This window comes from Halichoeres trimaculatus, unplaced genomic scaffold, assembly GCF_033239565.1.
Source record: "Halichoeres trimaculatus isolate MK-OKI-2021-1 unplaced genomic scaffold, fHalTri1.1 fHalTri1_scaffold_16, whole genome shotgun sequence".
Classification (NCBI taxonomy): domain Eukaryota; kingdom Metazoa; phylum Chordata; class Actinopteri; order Labriformes; family Labridae; genus Halichoeres; species Halichoeres trimaculatus.
The window spans coordinates 21,271,819-21,291,241 of NW_027437194.1; the positions used below are offsets into that span (position 1 = coordinate 21,271,819).

Here is a 19,423-nt window from a genome sequence, read left to right on the forward strand (position 1 = left end):
ATTGTATTCTCAGTTGGCCAAGTGACCAAAAACCTTTGAAGCTGGAAAAACAGAAAGGCACTGTGAGTCGGACTTCCAGCCAAACTGTCCTGAGGCTAGGCACATTGAAGTCCATTTTCTGAGAGCCCATGATGTCAGAAAGAGTTTTCTGTTCTTGGTTTTGACCAGTCCATTTCAGGTTCCCATGGTCATCGAAGGGCCCATAGTTTGGACTTTGGGCTTTGCTTGAAGGCAATGTTTCTATCATGGGAACTGTATTGAGTCAAAACTCTATTGCAATCCTCCCTTGTGAAAGCTTTTTCAACCTCACCAAGCTTGTTTTCTTTCAACTATCACAGTGTGAAAGGAGGCACACATGTCCATGAGGTTTTTCACATGTATCTGATTGGAGCTGAAGGAGCCGAAATAGCTCAGTTGGGAGAGCTTAAGTCTGAAGATCTAAAGGTTACTGGTTCAATCCTGGGTTTCGGCAGCTAAGCTTTGCGTGCACACATGTGTCTTTCAAATTGTATTCTCAGTTGGCCAAGTGACCAAAAACCTTTGAAGCTTGAAAAACAGAAAGGCACTATGTGTCCTGTTTTCAGCCAAACTGTCCTGAGGCCAGGCACATTGAAGTCCATTTTCTGAGAGCCCATGATGTCAGAAAGAGTTTTCTGTTCTTGGTTTTGACCAGTACATTTCAGGTTCCCATGGTCATTGAAGGGCCCCTAGTTTGGACTTTGGGCTTTGCTTGAAGGCATTGTTTTCATCATGGGCATTTTATTGAGTCCAAAGTCTATTGCAATCCTCCCTTGTGAAAGCTTTTTCAACCTCACCAAGCTAGTCCTCTTTCAACTATCACAGTGTGAAAGGAGGCACACATGTCCATGGGGTATTTCACATGTATCTGATTGGAGCTGAAGGAGCCGAAATAGCTCAGTTGGGAGAGCTTTGGTCTGAAGATCTAAAGGTTACTGGTTCAATCCTGGGTTTCGGCAGCTAAGCTTTGCGTGCACACATGTGTCTTTCAAATTTAATTCTCATTTGGCCAAGTGACCAAAAACCTTTGAAGCTTGAAAAACAGAAAGGCACTTTGAGTCCAACTTCCAGCCCAACTGTCCTGAGGCCAGGCACATTGAAGTCCATTTTCTGAGAGCTCATGATGTCAGAAAGAGTTTTCTGTTCTTGGTTTTGACCAGTCCATTTCATGGTCCCATGGTCATTGAAGGGCCCCTCGTTTGGACTTTGGGCTTTGCTTGAAGGCAATGTTTCAATCATGGGCATATTATTGAGTCCAAACTCTATTGCAATCCTCCCTTGTTAAAGCTTTTTCAACCTCACCAAGCTTGTCCTCTTTCAACTATCACAGTGTGAAAGGAGGCACACATGTCCATGAGGTTTTTCACATGTATCTGATTGGAGCTGAAGGAGCCGTAATAGCTCAGTTGGGAGAGCTTTAGTCTGGAGATCTAAAGGTTACTGGTTCAAACCTGGGTTTCGGCAGCCAAGCATTGCGTGCACACATGTGTCTTTCAAATTTAATTCTCATTTGGCCAAGTGACCAAAAACCTTTGAAGCTTGAAAAACAGAAAGGAACTTTGTGTCCCTTTTTTCAGCCAGACTGTCCTGAGGCCAGGCACATGGAAGTCCATTTTCTGAGAGCCCATGATGTCAGAAAGAGTTTTCTGTTCTTGGTTTTGACCAGTACATTTCAGGTTCCCATGGTTATCGAAGGGCCCATAGTTTGGACTTTGGGCTTTGCTTGAAGGCAATGTTTCTATCATGGGCACTGTATTGAGTCCAAAGTCTATTGCAATCCTCCCTTGTGAAAGCTTTTTCAACCTCACCAAGCTTGTCCTCTTTCAACTATCACAGTGTGAAAGGAGGCACACATGTCCATGAGGTTTTTCACATGTATCTGATTGGAGCTGAAGGAGCCGAAATAGCTCAGTTGGGAGAGCTTAAGTCTGAAGATCTAAAGGTTACTGGTTCAATCCTGGGATTCGGCAACCAAGCATTGCGTGCACACATGTGTCTTTCAAATGGTGTTCATAGTAGGCCAAGTGACCAAAAACCTTTGAAGCTTGAAAAACAGAAAGGCACTTTGTATCCTATTTTCAGCCAGACTGTCCTGAGGCCAGGCACATTGAAGTCCATTTTCTGAGAGCCCATGATGTCAGAAAGAGTTTTCTGTTCTTGGTTTTGACCAGTACATTTCAGGTTCCCATGGTCATTGAAGGGCCCCTCGTTTGGACTTTGGGCTTTGCTTGAAGGCAATGTTTCTATCATGGTAACTGTATTGAGTCCAAACTCTATTGCAATCCTCCCTTGTGAAAGCTTTTTCAACCTCACCAAGCTTGTCCTCTTTCAACTATCACAGTGTGAAAGGAGGCACACATGTCCATGAGGTTTTTCACATGTATCTGATTGGAGCTGAAGGAGCCGAAATAGCTCAGTTGGGAGAGCTTTGGTCTGAAGATCTAAAGGTTACTGGTTCAATCCTGGGTTTCGCCAACCAAGCATTGCGTGCACACATGTGTCTTTCAAATTGTATTCTCAGTTGGCCAAGTGACCAAAAACCTTTGAAGCTTGAAAAACAGAAAGGCACTTTGAGTCCAACTTCCAGCCAAACTGTCCTGAGGCCAGGCACATTGAAGTCCATTTTCTAAGAGCCCATGATGTCAGAAAGAGTTTTCTGTTCTTGGTTTTGACCAGTACATTTCAGGTTCCCATGGTTATCGAAGGGCCCATAGTTTGGACTTTGGGCTTTGCTTGAAGGCAATGTTTCTATCATGGGCACTGTATTGAGTCCAAAGTCTATTGCAATCCTCCCTTGTGAAAGCTTTTTCAACCTCACCAAGCTTGTCCTCTTTCAACTATCACGATGTGAAAGGAGGCACACATGTCCATGAGGTTTTTCACATGTATCTGATTGGAGCTGAAGGAGCCGAAATAGCTCAGTTGGGAGAGCTTAAGTCTGAAGATCTAAAGGTTACTGGTTCAATCCTGGGATTCGGCAACCAAGCATTGCGTGCACACATGTGTCTTTCAAATGGTATTCATAGTAGGCCAAGTGACCAAAAACCTTTGAAGCTGGAAAAACAGAAAGGCACTTTGTATCCTATTTTCAGCCAGACTGTCCTGAGGCCAGGCACATTGAAGTCCATTTTCTGAGAGCCCATGATGTCAGAAAGAGTTTTCTGTTCTTGGTTTTGACCAGTACATTTCAGGTTCCCATGGTCATTGAAGGGCCCCTCGTTTGGACTTTGGGCTTTGCTTGAAGGCAATGTTTCTATCATGGGAACTGTATTGAGTCCAAACTCTATTGCAATCCTCCCTTGTGAAAGCTTTTTCAACCTCACCAAGCTTGTCCTCTTTCAACTATCACAGTGTGAAAGGAGGCACACATGTCCATGAGGTTTTTCACATGTATCTGATTGGAGCTGAAGGAGCCGAAATAGCTCAGTTGGGAGAGCTTGAGTCTGAAGATCTAAAGGTTACTGGTTCAATCCTGGGTTTCGGCAACCAAGCTTTGCGTGCACACATGTGTCTTTCATATTGTATTCTCAGTTGGCCAAGTGACCAAAAACCTTTGAAGCTTGAAAAACAGATAGGCACTTTGTGTCCTGTTTTCAGCCAAACTGTCCTGAGGCCAGGCACATTGAAGTCCATTTTCTGAGAGCCCATGATGTCAGAAAGAGTTTTCTGTTCTTGGTTTTGACCAGTCCATTTCATGGTCCCATGGTCATTGAAGGGCCCCTCGTTTGGACTTTGGGCTTTGCTTGAAGGCAATGTTTCCATCATGGGCATTGTATTGAGTCCAAACTCTATTGCAATCCTCCCTTGTGAAAGCTTTTTCAACCTCACCAAGCTTGTCCTCTTTCAACTATCACAGTGTGAAAGGAGGCACACATGTCCATGAGGTTTTTCACATGTATCTGATTGGAGCTGAAGGAGCTGAAATAGCTCAGTTGGGAGAGCTTTGGTCTGAAGATCTAAAGGTTACTGGTTCAATCCTGGGTTTCAGCAGCCAAGCTTTGCGTGCACACATGTGTCTTTCAAATTGTATTCTCAGTTGGCCAAGTGACCAAAAACCTTTGAAGCTGGAAAAACAGAAAGGCACTGTGAGTCCAACTTCCAGCCAAACTGTCCTGAGGCTAGGCACATTGAAGTCCATTTTCTGAGAGCCCATGATGTCAGAAAGAGTTTTCTGTTCTTGGTTTTGACCAGTACATTTCAGGTTCCCATCGTCATCGAAGGGCCCATAGTTTGGACTTTGGGCTTTGCATGAAGGCATTGTTTCCATCATGGGCATTGTATTGAGTCCAAACTCTATTGCAATCCTCCCTTGTGAAAGCTTTTTCGACCTCACCAAGCTTGTCCTCTTTCAACTATCACAGTGTGAAAGGAGGCACACATGTCCATGAGGTATTTCACATGTATCTGATTGGAGCTGAAGGAGCTGAAATAGCTCAGTTAGGAGAGCTTAAGTCTGAAGATCTAAAGGTTACTGGTTCAATCCTGGGTTTCGGCAGCCAAGCTTTGCGTGCACACATGTGTCTTTCAAATTTAATTCTCATTTGGCCAAGTGACCAAAAACCTTTGAAGCTTGAAAAACAGAAAGGCACTTTGAGTCCAACTTCCAGCCCAACTGTCCTGAGGCCAGGCACATTGAAGTCCATTTTCTGAGAGCCCATGATGTCAGAAAGAGTTTTCTGTTCTTGGTTTTGACCAGTCCATTTCATGGTCCCATGGTCATTGAAGGGCCCCTCGTTTGGACTTTGGGCTTTGCTCGAAGGCAATGTTTCAATCATGGGCATATTATTGAGTCCAAAGTCTATTGCAATCCTCCCTTGTGAAAGCTTTTTCAACCTCACCAAGCTTGTCCTCTTTCAACTATCACAGTGTGAAAGGAGGCACACATGTCCATGAGGTATTTCACATGTATCTGATTGGAGCTGAAGGAGCTGAAATAGCTCAGTTGGGAGAGCTTAAGTCTGAAGATCTAAAGGTTACTAGTTCAATCCTGGGTTTTGGCAACCAAGCTTTGCGTGCACACATGTGTCTTTCAAATTTAATTCTCATTTGGCCAAGTGACCAAAAACCTTTGAAGCTTGAAAAACAGAAAGGCACTTTGAGTCCAACTTCCAGCCCAACTGTCCTGAGGCCAGGCACATTGAAGTCCATTTTCTGAGAGCCCATGATGTCAGAAAGAGTTTTCTGTTCTTGGTTTTGACCAGTACATTTCAGGTTCCCATGGTCATTGAAGGGCCCCTAGTTTGGACTTTGGGCTTTGCTTGAAGGCAATGTTTCTATCATGGGAACTGTATTGAGTCCAAACTCTATTGCAATCCTCCCTTGTGAAAGCTTTTTCAACCTCACCAAGCTTGTCCTCTTTCAACTATCACAGTGTGAAAGGAGGCACACATGTCCATGAGGTTTTTCACATGTATCTGATTGGAGCTGAAGGAGCCGAAATAGCTCAGTTGGGAGAGCTTTGGTCTGAAGATCTAAAGGTTACTGGTTCAATCCTGGGTTTCGGCAACCAAGCTTTGCGTGCACACATGTGTCTTTCAAATTGTATTCTCAGTTGGCCAAGTGACCAAAAACCTTTGAAGCTTGAAAAACAGAAAGGCACTTTGTGTTCTGTTTTCAGCCAAACTGTCCTGAGGCCAGGCACATTGAAGTCCATTTTCTGAGAGCCCATGATGTCAGAAAGAGTTTTCTGTTCTTGGTTTTGACCAGTCCATTTCATGGTCCCATGGTCATTGAAGGGCCCCTCGTTTGGACTTTGGGCTTTGCTTGAAGGCAATGTTTCCATCAAGGGCATTGTATTGAGTCCAAAGTCTATTGCAATCCTCCCTTGTGAAAGCTTTTTCAACCTCACCAAGCTTGTTTTCTTTCAACTATCACAGTGTGAAAGGAGGCACACATGTCCATGAGGTTTTTCACATGTATCTGATTGGAGCTGAAGGAGCCGAAATAGCTCAGTTGGGAGAGCTTTGGTCTGAAGATCTAAAGGTTACTGGTTCAATCCTGGGTTTCGCCAACCAAGCATTGCGTGCACACATGTGTCTTTCAAATTGTATTCTCAGTTGGCCAAGTGACCAAAAACCTTTGAAGCTGGAAAAACAGAAAGGCACTGTGAGTCGGACTTCCAGCCAAACTGTCCTGAGGCTAGGCACATTGAAGTCCATTTTCTGAGAGCCCATGATGTCAGAAAGAGTTTTCTGTTCTTGGTTTTGACCAGTACATTTCAGGTTCCCATGGTCATCGAAGGGCCCATAGTTTGGACTTTGGGCTTTGCTTGAAGGCATTGTTTCCATCATGGGCATTGTATTGAGTCCAAACTCTATTGCAATCCTCCCTTGTGAAAGCTTTTTCAACCTCACCAAGCTTGTCCTCTTTCAACTATCACAGTGTGAAAGGAGGCACACATGTCCATGAGGTTTTTCACATGTATCTGATTGGAGCTGAAGGAGCTGAAATAGCTCAGTTGGGAGAGCTTAAGTCTGAAGATCTAAAGGTTACTGGTTCAATCCTGGGTTTCGGCAGCTAAGCTTTGCGTGCACACATGTGTCTTTCAAATTTAATTCTCAGTTGGCCAAGTGACCAAAAACCTTTGAAGCTTGAAAAACAGAAAGGCACTTTGTGTCCTGTTTTCAGCCAAACTGTCCTGAGGCCAGGCACATTGAAGTCCATTTTCTGAGAGCCCATGATGTCAGAAAGAGTTTTCTGTTCTTGGTTTTGACCAGTACATTTCAGGTTCCCATGGTCATTGAAGGGCCCCTCGTTTGGACTTTGGGCTTTGCTTGAAGGCATTGTTTTCATCATGGGCATTGTATTGAGTCCAAAGTCTATTGCAATCCTCCCTTGTGAAAGCTTTTTCAACCTCACCAAGCTTGTCCTCTTTCAACTATCACAGTGTGAAAGGAGGCACACATGTCCATGAGGTATTTCACATGTATCTGATTGGAGCTGAAGGAGCTGAAATAGCTCAGTTGGGAGAGCTTTGGTCTGAAGATCTAAAGGTTACTGGTTCAATCCTGGGTTTCGGCAGCTAAGCTTTGCGTGCACACATGTGTCTTTCAAATTTAATTCTCATTTGGCCAAGTGACCAAAAACCTTTGAAGCTTGAAAAACAGAAAGGCACTTTGAGTCCAACTTCCAGCCCAACTGTCCTGAGGCCAGGCACATTGAAGTCCATTTTCTGAGAGCTCATGATGTCAGAAAGAGTTTTCTGTTCTTGGTTTTGACCAGTCCATTTCATGGTCCCATGGTCATTGAAGGGCCCCTCGTTTGGACTTTGGGCTTTGCTTGAAGGCAATGTTTCTATCATGGGCATATTATTGAGTCCAAACTCTATTGCAATCCTCCCTTGTTAAAGCTTTTTCAACCTCACCAAGCTTGTCCTCTTTCAACTATCACAGTGTGAAAGGAGGCACACATGTCCATGAGGTTTTTCACATGTATCTGATTGGAGCTGAAGGAGCCGTAATAGCTCAGTTGGGAGAGCTTTAGTCTGGAGATCTAAAGGTTACTGGTTCAATCCTGGGTTTCGGCAACCAAGCATTGCGTGCACACATGTGTCTTTCAAATTTAATTCTCAGTTGGCCAAGTGACCAAAAACCTTTGAAGCTTGAAAAACAGAAAGGAACTTTGTGTCCTATTTTCAGCCAGACTGTCCTGAGGCCAGGCACATGGAAGTCCATTTTCTGAGAGCCCATGATGTCAGAAAGAGTTTTCTGTTCTTGGTTTTGACCAGTACATTTCAGGTTCCCATGGTCATTGAAGGGCCCCTAGTTTGGACTTTGGGCTTTGCTTGAAGGCAATGTTTCTATCATGGGAACTGTATTGAGTCCAAACTCTATTGCAATCCTCCCTTGTGAAAGCTTTTTCAACCTCACCAAGCTTGTCCTCTTTCAACTATCACAGTGTGAAAGGAGGCACACATGTCCATGAGGTTTTTCACATGTATCTGATTGGAGCTGAAGGAGCCGAAATAGCTCAGTTGGGAGAGCTTTGGTCTGAAGATCTAAAGGTTACTGGTTCAATCCAAGGTTTCAGCAGCCAAGCTTTGCATGCACACATGTGTCTTTCAAATTGTATTCTCAGTTGGCCAAGTGACCAAAAACCTTTGAAGCTTGAAAAACAGAAAGGAACTTTGTGTCCTATTTTCAGCCAGACTGTCCTGAGGCCAGGCACATGGAAGTCCATTTTCTGAGAGCCCATGATGTCAGAAAGAGTTTTCTGTTCTTGGTTTTGACCAGTACATTTCAGGTTCAAATGGTCATTGAAGGGCCCATAGTTTGGACTTTGGGCTTTGCTTGAAGGCAATGTTTCTATCATGGGAACTGTATTGAGTCAAAACTCTATTGCAATCCTCCCTTGTGAAAGCTTTTTCAACCTCACCAAGCTTGTTTTCTTTCAACTATCACAGTGTGAAAGGAGGCACACATGTCCATGAGGTTTTTCACATGTATCTGATTGGAGCTGAAGGAGCCGAAATAGCTCAGTTGGGAGAGCTTTGGTCTGAAGATCTAAAGGTTACTGGTTCAATCCTGGGTTTCGCCAACCAAGCATTGCGTGCACACATGTGTCTTTCAAATTGTATTCTCAGTTGGCCAAGTGACCAAAAACCTTTGAAGCTGGAAAAACAGAAAGGCACTGTGAGTCGGACTTCCAGCCAAACTGTCCTGAGGCTAGGCACATTGAAGTCCATTTTCTGAGAGCCCATGATGTCAGAAAGAGTTTTCTGTTCTTGGTTTTGACCAGTACATTTCAGGTTCCCATGGTCATCGAAGGGCCCATAGTTTGGACTTTGGGCTTTGCTTGAAGGCATTGTTTCCATCATGGGCATTGTATTGAGTCCAAACTCTATTGCAATCCTCCCTTGTGAAAGCTTTTTCAACCTCACCAAGCTTGTCCTCTTTCAACTATCACAGTGTGAAAGGAGGCACACATGTCCATGAGGTTTTTCACATGTATCTGATTGGAGCTGAAGGAGCTGAAATAGCTCAGTTGGGAGAGCTTAAGTCTGAAGATCTAAAGGTTACTGGTTCAATCCTGGGTTTCGGCAACCAAGCTTTGCGTGCACACATGTGTCTTTCAAATTGTTTTCTCAGTTGGCCAAGTGACCAAAAACCTTTGAAGCTTGAAAAACAGAAAGGCACTATGTGTCCTGTTTTCAGCCAAACTGTCCTGAGGCCAGGCACATTGAAGTCCATTTTCTGAGAGCCCATGATGTCAGAAAGAGTTTTCTGTTCTTGGTTTTGACCAGTACATTTCAGGTTCCCATGGTCATTGAAGGGCCCCTAGTTTGGACTTTGGGCTTTGCTTGAAGGCATTGTTTTCATCATGGGCATTTTATTGAGTCCAAAGTCTATTGCAATCCTCCCTTGTGAAAGCTTTTTCAACCTCACCAAGCTTGTCCTCTTTCAACTATCACAGTGTGAAAGGAGGCACACATGTCCATGGGGTATTTCACATGTATCTGATTGGAGCTGAAGGAGCCGAAATAGCTCAGTTGGGAGAGCTTTGGTCTGAAGATCTAAAGGTTACTGGTTCAATCCTGGGTTTCGGCAGCTAAGCTTTGCGTGCACACATGTGTCTTTCAAATTTAATTCTCATTTGGCCAAGTGACCAAAAACCTTTGAAGCTTGAAAAACAGAAAGGCACTTTGAGTCCAACTTCCAGCCCAACTGTCCTGAGGCCAGGCACATTGAAGTCCATTTTCTGAGAGCTCATGATGTCAGAAAGAGTTTTCTGTTCTTGGTTTTGACCAGTCCATTTCATGGTCCCATGGTCATTGAAGGGCCCCTAGTTTGGACTTTGGGCTTTGCTTGAAGGCAATGTTTCAATCATGGGCATATTATTGAGTCCAAAGTCTATTGCAATCCTCCCTTGTGAAAGCTTTTTCAACCTCACCAAGCTTGTCCTCTTTCAACTATCACAGTGTGAAAGGAGGCACACATGTCCATGAGGTTTTTCACATGTATCTGATTGGAGCTGAAGGAGCCGTAATAGCTCAGTTGGGAGAGCTTTAGTCTGGAGATCTAAAGGTTACTGGTTCAATCCTGGGATTCGGCAACCAAGCATTGCGTGCACACATGTGTCTTTCAAATGGTATTCATAGTAGGCCAAGTGACCAAAAACCTTTGAAGCTTGAAAAACAGAAAGGAACTTTGTGTCCTATTTTCAGCCAGACTGTCCTGAGGCCAGGCACATGGAAGTCCATTTTCTGAGAGCCCATGATGTCAGAAAGAGTTTTCTGTTCTTGGTTTTGACCAGTACATTTTAGGTTCCCATGGTCATTGAAGGGCCCCTAGTTTGGACTTTGGGCTTTGCTTGAAGGCAATGTTTCAATCATGGGCATATTATTGAGTCCAAAGTCTATTGCAATCCTCCCTTGTGAAAGCTTTTTCAACCTCACCAAGCTTGTCCTCTTTCAACTATCACAGTGTGAAAGGAGGCACACATGTCCATGAGGTTTTTCACATGTATCTGATTGGAGCTGAAGGAGCCGAAATAGCTCAGTTGGGAGAGCTTGAGTCTGAAGATCTAAAGGTTACTGGTTCAATCCTGGGTTTCGGCAGCTAAGCTTTGCGTGCACACATGTGTCTTTCATATTGTATTCTCAGTTGGCCAAGTGACCAAAAACCTTTGAAGCTTGAAAAACAGAAAGGCACTTTGTGTCCTGTTTTCAGCCAAACTGTCCTGAGGCTAGGCACATTGAAGTCCATTTTCTGAGAGCCCATGATGTCAGAAAGAGTTTTCTGTTCTTGGTTTTGACCAGTCCATTTCATGGTCCCATGGTCATTGAAGGGCCCCTCGTTTGGACTTTGGGCTTTGCTTGAAGGCAATGTTTCTATCATGGGCACTGTATTGAGTCCAAACTCTATTGCAATCCTCCCTTGTGAAAGCTTTTTCAACCTCACCAAGCTTGTCCTCTTTCAACTATCACAGTGTGAAAGGAGGCACACATGTCCATGAGGTTTTTCACATGTATCTGATTGGAGCTGAAGGAGCTGAAATAGCTCAGTTGGGAGAGCTTTGGTCTGAAGATCTAAAGGTTACTGGTTCAATCCTGGGTTTCAGCAGCCAAGCTTTGCGTGCACACATGTGTCTTTCAAATTGTATTCTCAGTTGGCCAAGTGACCAAAAACCTTTGAAGCTGGAAAAACAGAAAGGCACTGTGAGTCCAACTTCCAGCCAAACTGTCCTGAGGCCAGGCACATTGAAGTCCATTTTCTGAGAGCCCATGATGTCAGAAAGAGTTTTCTGTTCTTGGTTTTGACCAGTACATTTCAGGTTCCCATCGTCATCGAAGGGCCCATAGTTTGGACTTTGGGCTTTGCATGAAGGCATTGTTTCCATCATGGGCATTGTATTGAGTCCAAACTCTATTGCAATCCTCCCTTGTGAAAGCTTTTTCGACCTCACCAAGCTTGTCCTCTTTCAACTATCACAGTGTGAAAGGAGGCACACATGTCCATGAGGTATTTCACATGTATCTGATTGGAGCTGAAGGAGCTGAAATAGCTCAGTTGGGAGAGCTTAAGTCTGAAGATCTAAAGGTTACTGGTTCAATCCTGGGTTTCGGCAGCCAAGCTTTGCGTGCACACATGTGTCTTTCAAATTTAATTCTCATTTGGCCAAGTGACCAAAAACCTTTGAAGCTTGAAAAACAGAAAGGCACTTTGAGTCCAACTTCCAGCCCAACTGTCCTGAGGCCAGGCACATTGAAGTCCATTTTCTGAGAGCCCATGATGTCAGAAAGAGTTTTCTGTTCTTGGTTTTGACCAGTCCATTTCATGGTCCCATGGTCATTGAAGGGCCCCTCGTTTGGACTTTGGGCTTTGCTCGAAGGCAATGTTTCAATCATGGGCATATTATTTAGTCCAAAGTCTATTGCAATCCTCCCTTGTGAAAGCTTTTTCAACCTCACCAAGCTTGTCCTCTTTCAACTATCACAGTGTGAAAGGAGGCACACATGTCCATGAGGTATTTCACATGTATCTGATTGGAGCTGAAGGAGCTGAAATAGCTCAGTTGGGAGAGCTTAAGTCTGAAGATCTAAAGGTTACTGGTTCAATCCTGGGTTTCGGCAACCAAGCTTTGCGTGCACACATGTGTCTTTCAAATTTAATTCTCAGTTGGCCAAGTGACCAAAAACCTTTGAAGCTTGAAAAACAGAAAGGCACTTTGTGTCCTGTTTTCAGCCAAACTGTCCTGAGGCCAGGCACATTGAAGTCCATTTTCTGAGAGCCCATGATGTCAGAAAGAGTTTTCTGTTCTTGGTTTTGACCAGTACATTTCAGGTTCCCATGGTCATTGAAGGGCCCCTAGTTTGGACTTTGGGCTTTGCTTGAAGGCATTGTTTTCATCATGGGCATTGTATTGAGTCCAAACTCTATTGCAATCCTCCCTTGTGAAAGCTTTTTCAACCTCACCAAGCTTGTCCTCTTTCAACTATCACAGTGTGAAAGGAGGCACACATGTCCATGAGGTATTTCACATGTATCTGATTGGAGCTGAAGGAGCTGAAATAGCTCAGTTGGGAGAGCTTTGGTCTGAAGATCTAAAGGTTACTGGTTCAATCCTGGGTTTCGGCAGCTAAGCTTTGCGTGCACACATGTGTCTTTCAAATTTAATTCTCATTTGGCCAAGTGACCAAAAACCTTTGAAGCTTGAAAAACAGAAAGGCACTTTGAGTCCAACTTCCAGCCCAACTGTCCTGAGGCCAGGCACATTGAAGTCCATTTTCTGAGAGCTCATGATGTCAGAAAGAGTTTTCTGTTCTTGGTTTTGACCAGTCCATTTCATGGTCCCATGGTCATTGAAGGGCCCCTCGTTTGGACTTTGGGCTTTGCTTGAAGGCAATGTTTCTATCATGGGCATATTATTGAGTCCAAACTCTATTGCAATCCTCCCTTGTTAAAGCTTTTTCAACCTCACCAAGCTTGTCCTCTTTCAACTATCACAGTGTGAAAGGAGGCACACATGTCCATGAGGTTTTTCACATGTATCCGATTGGAGCTGAAGGAGCCGTAATAGCTCAGTTGGGAGAGCTTTAGTCTTGAGATCTAAAGGTTACTGGTTCAAACCTGGGTTTCGGCAACCAAGCATTGCGTGCACACATGTGTCTTTCAAATGGTATTCATTGTAGGCCAAGTGACCAAAAACCTTTGAAGCTTGAAAAACAGAAAGGAACTTTGTGTGCCTTTTTTCAGCCAGACTGTCCTGAGGCCAGGTACATGGAAGTCCATTTTCTGAGAGCCCATGATGTCAGAAAGAGTTTTCTGTTCTTGGTTTTGACCAGTACATTTCAGGTTCCCATGGTTATCGAAGGGCCCATAGTTTGGACTTTGGGCTTTGCTTGAAGGCAATGTTTCTATCATGGACACTGTATTGAGTCCAAACTCTATTGCAATCCTCCCTTGTGAAAGCTTTTTCAACCTCACCAAGCTTGTCCTCTTTCAACTATCACAGTGTGAAAGGAGGCACACATGTCCATGAGGTTTTTCACATGTATCTGATTGGAGCTGAAGGAGCCGAAATAGCTCAGTTGGGAGAGCTTTGGTCTGAAGATCTAAAGGTTACTGGTTCAATCCTGGGATTCGGCAACCAAGCATTGCGTGCACACATGTGTCTTTCAAATTGTATGCTCAGTTGGCCAAGTGACCAAAAACCTTTGAAGCTTGAAAAACAGAAAGGCACTTTGTGTTCTGTTTTCAGCCAAACTGTCCTGAGCCCAGGCACATTGATGTCCTTTTTCTGAGAGCCCATGATGTCAGAAAGAGTTTTCTGTTCTTGTTTTTGACCAGTCCGTTTTAGGTTCCCATGGTAATCGAAGGGCCCCTAGTTTGGACTTTGGGCTTTGCTTGAAGGCAATGTTTCCATCATGGGCATTGTATTGAGTCCAAACTCTATTGCAATCCTCCCTTGTGAAAGCTTTTTCAACCTCACCAAGCTTGTCCTTTTTCAACTATCACAGTGTGAAAGGAGGCACACATGTCCATGAGATTTTTCACATGTATCTGATTGGAGCTGAAGGAGCCGAAATAGCTCAGTTGGGAGAGCTTTGGTCTGAAGATCTAAAGGTTACTGGTTCAATCCTGGGTTTCAGCAGCCAAGCTTTGCGTGCACACATGTGTCTTTCAAATTGTATTCTCAGTTGGCCAAGTGACCAAAAACCTTTGAAGCTTGAAAAACAGAAAGGCACTTTGTGTCCTATTTTCAGCCAGACTGTCCTGAGGCCAGGCACATGGAAGTCCATTTTCTGAGAGCCCATGATGTCAGAAAGAGTTTTCTGTTCTTGGTTTTGACCAGTACATTTCAGGTTCCCATGGTCATTGAAGGGCCCCTAGTTTGGACTTTGGGCTTTGCTTGAAGGCAATGTTTCTATCATGGGAACTGTATTGAGTCCAAACTCTATTGCAATCCTCCCTTGTGAAAGCTTTTTCAACCTCACCAAGCTTGTCCTCTTTCAACTATCACAGTGTGAAAGGAGGCACACATGTCCATGAGGTTTTTCACATGTATCTGATTGGAGCTGAAGGAGCCGAAATAGCTCAGTTGGGAGAGCTTTGGTCTGAAGATCTAAAGGTTACTGGTTCAATCCAAGGTTTCAGCAGCCAAGCTTTGCATGCACACATGTGTCTTTCAAATTGTATTCTCAGTTGGCCAAGTGACCAAAAACCTTTGAAGCTTGAAAAACAGAAAGGAACTTTGTGTCCTATTTTCAGCCAGACTGTCCTGAGGCCAGGCACATGGAAGTCCATTTTCTGAGAGCCCATGATGTCAGAAAGAGTTTTCTGTTCTTGGTTTTGACCAGTACATTTCAGGTTCAAATGGTCATTGAAGGGCCCATAGTTTGGACTTTGGGCTTTGCTTGAAGGCAATGTTTCTATCATGGGAACTGTATTGAGTCAAAACTCTATTGCAATCCTCCCTTGTGAAAGCTTTTTCAACCTCACCAAGCTTGTTTTCTTTCAACTATCACAGTGTGAAAGGAGGCACACATGTCCATGAGGTTTTTCACATGTATCTGATTGGAGCTGAAGGAGCCGAAATAGCTCAGTTGGGAGAGCTTTGGTCTGAAGATCTAAAGGTTACTGGTTCAATCCTGGGTTTCGGCAACCAAGCATTGCGTGCACACATGTGTCTTTAAAATTGTATTCTCAGTTGGCCAAGTGACCAAAAACCTTTGAAGCTGGAAAAACAGAAAGGCACTGTGAGTTGGACTTCCAGCCAAACTGTCCTGAGGCTAGGCACATTGAAGTCCATTTTCTGAGAGCCCATGATGTCAGAAAGAGTTTTCTGTTCTTGGTTTTGACCAGTACATTTCAGGTTCCCATGGTCATCGAAGGGCCCATAGTTTGGACTTTGGGCTTTGCTTGAAGGCATTGTTTCCATCATGGGCATTGTATTGAGTCCAAACTCTATTGCAATCCTCCCTTGTGAAAGCTTTTTCAACCTCACCAAGCTTGTCCTCTTTCAACTATCACAGTGTGAAAGGAGGCACACATGTCCATGAGGTTTTTCACATGTATCTGATTGGAGCTGAAGGAGCTGAAATAGCTCAGTTGGGAGAGCTTAAGTCTGAAGATCTAAAGGTTACTGGTTCAATCCTGGGTTTCGGCAACCAAGCATTGCGTGCACACATGTGTCTTTCAAATTGTATTCTCAGTTGGCCAAGTGACCAAAAACCTTTGAAGCTTGAAAAACAGAAAGGCACTATGTGTCCTGTTTTCAGCCAAACTGTCCTGAGGCCAGGCACATTGAAGTCCATTTTCTGAGAGCCCATGATGTCAGAAAGAGTTTTCTGTTCTTGGTTTTGACCAGTACATTTCAGGTTCCCATGGTCATTGAAGGGCCCCTAGTTTGGACTTTGGGCTTTGCTTGAAGGCATTGTTTTCATCATGGGCATTTTATTGAGTCCAAAGTCTATTGCAATCCTCCCTTGTGAAAGCTTTTTCAACCTCACCAAGCTAGTCCTCTTTCAACTATCACAGTGTGAAAGGAGGCACACATGTCCATGGGGTATTTCACATGTATCTGATTGGAGCTGAAGGAGCCGAAATAGCTCAGTTGGGAGAGCTTTGGTCTGAAGATCTAAAGGTTACTGGTTCAATCCTGGGTTTCGGCAGCTAAGCTTTGCGTGCACACATGTGTCTTTCAAATTTAATTCTCAGTTGGCCAAGTGACCAAAAACCTTTGAAGCTTGAAAAACAGAAAGGCACTTTGAGTCCAACTTCCAGCCCAACTGTCCTGAGGCCAGGCACATTGAAGTCCATTTTCTGAGAGCTCATGATGTCAGAAAGAGTTTTCTGTTCTTGGTTTTGACCAGTCCATTTCATGGTCCCATGGTCATTGAAGGGCCCCTCGTTTGGACTTTGGGCTTTGCTTGAAGGCAATGTTTCAATCATGGGCATATTATTGAGTCCAAACTCTATTGCAATCCTCCCTTGTTAAAGCTTTTTCAACCTCACCAAGCTTGTCCTCTTTCAACTATCACAGTGTGAAAGGAGGCACACATGTCCATGAGGTTTTTCACATGTATCTGATTGGAGCTGAAGGAGCCGTAATAGCTCAGTTGGGAGAGCTTTAGTCTGGAGATCTAAAGGTTACTGGTTCAATCCTGGGATTCGGCAACCAAGCATTGCGTGCACACATGTGTCTTTCAAATGGTATTCATAGTAGGCCAAGTGACCAAAAACCTTTGAAGCTTGAAAAACAGAAAGGAACTTTGTGTCCTGTTTTCAGCCAAACTGTCCTGAGGCCAGGCACAGTGAAGTCCATTTTCTGAGAGCCCATGATGTCAGAAAGAGTTTTCTGTTCTTGGTTTTGACCAGTACATTTCAGGTTCCCATGGTCATTGAAAGGCCCCTAGTTTGGTCTTTGGGCTTTGCTTGAAGGCATTGTTTCCATCATGGGCATTTTATTGAGTCCAAAGTCTATTGCAATCCTCCCTTGTGAAAGCTTTTTCAACCTCACCAAGCTTGTCCTCTTTCAACTATCACAGTGTGAAAGGAGGCACACATGTCCATGGGGTATTTCACATGTATCTGATTGGAGCTGAAGGAGCCGAAATAGCTCAGTTGGGAGAGCTTTGGTCTGAAGATCTAAAGGTTACTGGTTCAATCCTGGGTTTCGGCAACCAAGCATTGCGTGCACACATGTGTCTTTCAAATTGTATTCTCAGTTGGCCAAGTGACCAAAAACCTTTGAAGCTGGAAAAACAGAAAGGCACTGTGAGTCGGACTTCCAGCCAAACTGTCCTGAGGCTAGGCACATTGAAGTCCATTTTCTGAGAGCCCATGATGTCAGAAAGAGTTTTCTGTTCTTGGTTTTGACCAGTACATTTCAGGTCCCATGGTCATCGAAGGGCCCATAGTTTGGACTTTGGGCTTTGCTTGAAGGCATTGTTTCCATCATGGGCATTGTATTGAGTCCAAACTCTATTGCAATCCTCCCTTGTGAAAGCTTTTTCAACCTCACCAAGCTTGTCCTCTTTCAACTATCACAGTGTGAAAGGAGGCACACATGTCCATGAGGTTTTTCACATGTATCTGATTGGAGCTGAAGGAGCCGTAATAGCTCAGTTGGGAGAGCTTTAGTCTGGAGATCTAAAGGTTACTGGTTCAAACCTGGGTTTCGGCAGCCAAGCATTGCGTGCACACATGTGTCTTTCAAATTTAATTCTCATTTGGCCAAGTGACCAAAAACCTTTGAAGCTTGAAAAACAGAAAGGAACGTTGTGTCCCTTTTTTCAGCCAGACTGTCCTGAGGCCAGGCACATGGAAGTCCATTTTCTGAGAGCCCATGATGTCAGAAAGAGTTTTCTGTTCTTGGTTTTGACCAGTACATTTCAGGTTCCCATGGTTATCGAAGGGCCCATAGTTTGGACTTTGGGCTTTGCTTGAAGGCAATGTTTCTATCATGGGCACTGTATTGAGTCCAAACTCTATTGCAATCCTCCCTTGTGAAAGCTTTTTCAACCTCACCAAGCTTGTCCTCTTTCAACTATCACAGTGTGAAAGGAGGCACACATTTCCATGAGGTTTTTCACATGTATCTGATTGGAGCTGAAGGAGCCGAAATAGCTCAGTTGGGAGAGCTTAAGTCTGAAGATCTAAAGGTAACTGGTTCAATCCTGGGATTCGGCAACCAAGCATTGCGTGCACACATGTGTCTTTCAAATGGTATTCATAGTAGGCCAAGTGACCAAAAACCTTTGAAGCTTGAAAAACAGAAAGGCACTTTGTATCCTATTTTCAGCCAGACTGTCCTGAGGCCAGGCACATTGAAGTCCATTTTCTGAGAGCCCATGATGTCAGAAAGAGTTTTCTGTTCTTGGTTTTGACCAGTACATTTCAGGTTCCCATGGTCATTGAAGGGCCCCTCGTTTGGACTTTGGGCTTTGCTTGAAGGCAATGTTTCTATCATGGTAACTGTATTGAGTCCAAACTCTATTGCAATCCTCCCTTGTGAAAGCTTTTTCAACCTCACCAAGCTTGTCCTCTTTCAACTATCACAGTGTGAAAGGAGGCACACATGTCCATGAGGTTTTTCACATGTATCTGATTGGAGCTGAAGGAGCCGAAATAGCTCAGTTGGGAGAGCTTTGGTCTGAAGATCTAAAGGTTACTGGTTCAATCCTGGGTTTTGCCAACCAAGCATTGCGTGCACACATGTGTCTTTCAAATTGTATTCTCAGTTGGCCAAGTCACCAAAAACCTTTGAAGCTTGAAAAACAGAAAGGCACTTTGAGTCCAACTTCCAGCCAAACTGTCCTGAGGCCAGGCACATTGAAGTCCATTTTCTAAGAGCCCATGATGTCAGAAAGAGTTTTCTGTTCTTGGTTTTGACCAGTACATTTCAGGTTCAAATGGTCATTGAAGGGCCCATAGTTTGGACTTTGGGCTTTGCTTGAAGGCAATGTTTCTATTATGGGAACTGTATTGAGTCCAAACTCTATTGCAATCCTCCCTTGTGAAAGCTTTTTCAACCTCACCAAGCTTGTTTTCTTTCAACTATCACAGTGTGAAAGGAGGCACACATGTCCATGAGGTTTTTCACATGTATCTGATTGGAGCTGAAGGAGCCGAAATAGCTCAGTTGGGAGAGCTTTGGTCTGAAGATCCAGAGGTTACTGGTTCAATCCTGGGTTTCGGCAACCAAGCATTGCGTGCACACATGTGTCTTTCAAATTGTATTCTCAGTTGGCCAAGTGACCAAAAACCTTTGAAGCTGGAAAAACAGAAAGGCACTGTGAGTCGGACTTCCAGCCAAACTGTCCTGAGGCTAGGCACATTGAAGTCCATTTTCTGAGAGCCCATGATGTCAGAAAGAGTTTTCTGTTCTTGGTTTTGACCAGTCCATTTCATGGTCCCATGGTCATTGAAGGGCCCCTCGTTTGGACTTTGGGCTTTGCTTGAAG

General features: G+C 44.1%; 4 non-coding genes across 4 annotated transcripts; all 4 read left to right on the top strand.

The window, feature by feature from the left end:
• Positions 1-1,409: 1,409 nt before the first annotated feature.
• Positions 1,410-1,482, top strand: trnas-gga (transfer RNA serine (anticodon GGA)). Its single transcript has one exon. It is a non-coding gene; the product is annotated as a tRNA-Ser (tRNA).
• Positions 1,483-7,470: 5,988 nt separating this feature from the next.
• trnas-gga (transfer RNA serine (anticodon GGA)) lies at positions 7,471-7,543 on the top strand. The gene has a single exon. It is a non-coding gene; the product is annotated as a tRNA-Ser (tRNA).
• A 5,482-nt stretch (positions 7,544-13,025) lies between these two features.
• On the top strand, positions 13,026-13,098 carry trnas-uga (transfer RNA serine (anticodon UGA)). Its single transcript has one exon. It is a non-coding gene; the product is annotated as a tRNA-Ser (tRNA).
• A 4,472-nt stretch (positions 13,099-17,570) lies between these two features.
• On the top strand, positions 17,571-17,643 carry trnas-gga (transfer RNA serine (anticodon GGA)). The gene has a single exon. It is a non-coding gene; the product is annotated as a tRNA-Ser (tRNA).
• Positions 17,644-19,423: the final 1,780 nt, after the last annotated feature.